The 3,877-nt window shown below is 46.6% G+C and overlaps 1 non-coding gene across 1 annotated transcript; it reads right to left on the bottom strand.

The window, feature by feature from the left end:
• Positions 1–2,338: 2,338 nt before the first annotated feature.
• Trnae-cuc lies at positions 2,339–2,411 on the bottom strand. The gene has a single exon. It is a non-coding gene; the product is annotated as a tRNA-Glu (tRNA).
• Between the last annotated feature and the right edge of the window lie 1,466 nt (positions 2,412–3,877).

Genomic DNA, 3,877 nt, shown 5'->3' with positions numbered 1-3,877 from the left:
TTTCCTCCAAATGATTTATAAGACACTAAAGCATTCACTTCCCTGTCTTTGTGCCTGTCAGGAGTTCAACACCGTGTCTCCTTGGGGCTCGGCATTACTCCAATTCCCCCTCCAGTCTCTCCACAACCCTGAGCCTGCACTGCCTTGACAACAGGGAACAGGCAAAGCCCCACCAGGGCTCAGCTAGTGTCTCACTTGTCTATGAATTGCATCCATCTGGAAATGATACAGCTTTATATCTCCCCGTCAGAGGATGCTCACTTTAAAGATCTGTCAGGACAGCAATGCGTAGGGGAAAGGGCATGATTCACGTTATTTCAGGGAGACTTTAGTTTAGCCCAAATCTTAGAACAAGGCACTGCTGAATGGGTTCCCTCCTCTACCCACCTCAGTCGTCATCCTTCCCCTGCCAATTTAATTCCCTGTCTTGGCTAGCCATAAAGATGCCTATGGCGAGCCAAGGCTGCCAGGCTCCCAGCCTCTTGAAGGGTGAATAAATATTCAGGTCAACAAAATACAGGTCACTGATGCCACTCCAGGCCTCCTGATTTGGGGGTCTATAATGACCATCCAGGGTCCCTGATTTGGGGTCTAGGATGAACAATCTATGGCTCCTTATTTGGGAGTCTGGGATAGAGCCTGTAAAACTGCATTCCATTTAATGAGTGCTCTGAGAACCCCGATATTACTGTAGTGCGTTCAGGTCACGGGGATTCTCAGGAGGCAAGGCTCCCTTAGATTTAGGAAAAATGAGGTTGTGTTCAAGGACCTTTTAAAATATGCCAGATCCAAGCACATGACATCTCAAAGAAAGACTCCAAGATCATGTGTGTCTTAGATACTTTTCTATTTCTGTGATAAGACACCATGACCAAGGCAAGTAATGAAATAAAATGATACTTAATTTGGGCTTACAGTTTCAGAGGATTGCAGTCTATGAAGAGGAAGCAAAGCTGCAGCAGCAGAAACAACTGAGCCCTGGCATCTTGATCCACAACCACGAGGCAGAGAGAGCAAACGGGGACTGCTATGAGCATTTGAAACCTCAAGCCCCATCCCCAGTGACACACCTCCTCTGACAAAGCCACACCTCATCATCGTCTCCAAATAGTTCCACCAATTGGAGACTAAGTGTTCAAATATTTGAGCCTATGAGGGCCATTCTCATTCAAACCACCATAATGTGATTCCCAAAAGATATCACACACACATGTATACACATTGAAGAAAGATACAATATACATTAGAAATAATTCAGAATAAATGTAACCTTGCCCTTGACTGTCTCAGACTAATAGAGGAATGAGCACAGAAATAAACAGCTGAAGAGCACATGAAATGTGAGGTAGAAGACAGTGCATGGTGAGCACTGTGCCACATACATGTAAACCCAGCACTTAGGAGAAGAAAGCAGAATGAGCGGTATAGGAGGTCCTTCTGTTTATGTGTTGCTTTCATTGGTTAATCAAAAAAGGAACCGCATGGATGGATAGAGCAGAATTTAGGTAGGTGGAAAAGACAGAACTGAATTCTGGGAGGAAGAAAGCAGAGTCAGAGAGAGAACCGCCATGAAGCCGCCAGAATCAGACATGCTGAATCTTTACTGGTAAGCCACTGTCATGTGGCGATACACAGATTAATGGAGATGGGTTAAACTAATATGTAAGAGTTAGCCAAAAAGAGGCTAGAGATAATGGGCCAGGCAGTGATTTAATTAATACAATTTCTGTGTGGTTGTTTCAAGTATAAGCTATCCAGGCAGCTGGGACAAACAAATGGCCCCCCTCTCCTTGTAACAGGTGAGGACTTCATACTCATCTTCACCTACATAGCAAGTTCCAGGCCAGACTATATTATATAAGACCCTGCCTCACGGAAATGAAAGAAAAAGGAAGAGAATGACAGAGGAAAGTGACCACAAGGCTGAGGACTGTGAGGACAGCAAGAATCACTTACCAAGAGCTATGGGAGCCCATGGACTGAAGCCCAGGGAGCTCAGAAAGATTCCAAAATGGGTAAGGACCAGAGAGACAGCTCATGAGTAAGAACACTTATTGTACTTCCAGACAACACAGATTCAGTTCCCAGCACCCATGTCAGGCACTTCACCACTGCTTGTCCTCCCAGCTCTGTAGGGATAAGTCCCGCCCCTTGGGGGGCGTGTTCGCCTCAGGCTAATGTCTGCCTATAAATTTGGCCAGCGTGCTCCCAGCCATCGCTTCTGCTTTCCTGGTCTCCGCGGGAACGGTGGTTCTGTAAGTCTATTTCTACATTAAAGATATAGATATATATATATTTTTACAATCTGTCTGCATTTGTTTACGCCGCTACATTTTGGCGCCCAACGTGGGGCTCGAACCCACGACCCTGAGATTGAGAGTCTCATGCTCTACCGACTGAGCTAGCTGGGCAGGCGGCGGGGGGCCGGGGAGGCAGCCCCGCCGCCCCTATTTACAACACAGCTCTATAGGGTCCATGACCCCTTGGGGCACCTTCATGCCCGTCACATGCTCTCACAGAGACACAAAATTAAAAATCAAATTGAATTCTTAATATAGGGGCAGGACCAGAGGTGTGGGTGAATTATAGGAAGTTTGCCTTGTGTATACATGCATGAAGTCTTGGGCTTAGCCGCCAGCAGAGAGAGAGACAGAGACGACAGAGACAGAGAGAGACAGAAAGAAAGAGAGCAAGAATTAGCTGGAGGTAGTGAGAGAACATGAGAGTGAAAAAGCAAGAGAGATAGAGAGAGGACAGAGTGTGCATGAGAGAGATAGAGAGAGGACAGGGTGTGCATGAGAGAGATAGAGAGAGGACAGAGTGTGCATGAGAGAGATAGAGAGAGAGAGGACAGAGTGTGCATGAGAGAGATAGAGAGAGAGAGGACAGAGTGTGCATGAGAGAGATAGAGAGAGGACAGAGTGTGCATGAGAGAGATAGAGAGAGGACAGCGTGTGCATGAGAGAGATAGAGAGAGGACAGCGTGTGCATGAGAGAGATAGAGAGAGGACAGAGTGTGCATGAGAGAGATAGAGAGAGGACAGCGTGTGCATGAGAGAGCATATGAGAGAGAGAGCAGAAGAGAGAGTAAGAGAGATAGAGAGAGGACAGCGTGTGCATGAGAGAGCATATGAGAGAGAGAGCAGAAGAGAGAGTAAGAGAGATAGAGAGAGGACAGAGTGTGCATGAGAGAGCATATGAGAGAGAGAGCAGAAGAGAGAGTAAGAGAGTGGGCAAGAGAGAGAGCCAGAGAAAGGTGATATTGCACACAGGCCTTGAAATGTTGGATAAAAGTGGGAAAAAGAGCTTTCAGGCAATCAAAGCAGTAGTTTAAGAGACACCCAAGACGCTGACAGAGATGGACACTGGGAGAAAATGGGGTCAAGACAGCTGACAGAGATGGGGAGGAGAAGAGGGGCTCCCGTGCATTCAAAGGAAAGTCTGCAGAAACCTCCACAAAGAAACCTAAGCACCCAACTGAGACGACAAATCTTTTAAAACTCAAAAACCCAGGCCAGGGCTGGGTTTGCTTTAGAGAGCAGTTGATCGCTTCCCTAGATTAACACTTGTTCCCCACAGATGTCTGCAGCCTCCAAGGCTGTCCTGGAGATTGAAGATTGGTAACAGAAATGTAACAGATTCTATAAATTAGCTATGAAATTAAAATACATCCCAGAGGCTGCTCAACGTACTGTTTTCTGGGTGTTGGGGCAGGAATAGCTTGTGTGGGACAGACCCAGATAGAAGGCTCAGGATATGATCATGTGTTTTAGTTACTGTTTTGTTGCTGTGAAGAGACACCGTGGCCAAGGCAGCTCCCACAAAAGGAAGCAGTCAAGAGGGAGCTTGCTTACAGGGTCAGAGGTTTAATTCATTA

Source organism: Microtus oregoni, unplaced genomic scaffold, assembly GCF_018167655.1.
Source record: "Microtus oregoni isolate MIOR12 unplaced genomic scaffold, Mior012 000022F_ref0000154, whole genome shotgun sequence".
NCBI classification, from domain to species: Eukaryota; Metazoa; Chordata; class Mammalia; order Rodentia; family Cricetidae; genus Microtus; species Microtus oregoni.
The sequence above is the reverse complement of the archived record's forward strand: the minus strand, read 5'-3'. Positions and strand labels throughout refer to the sequence as shown.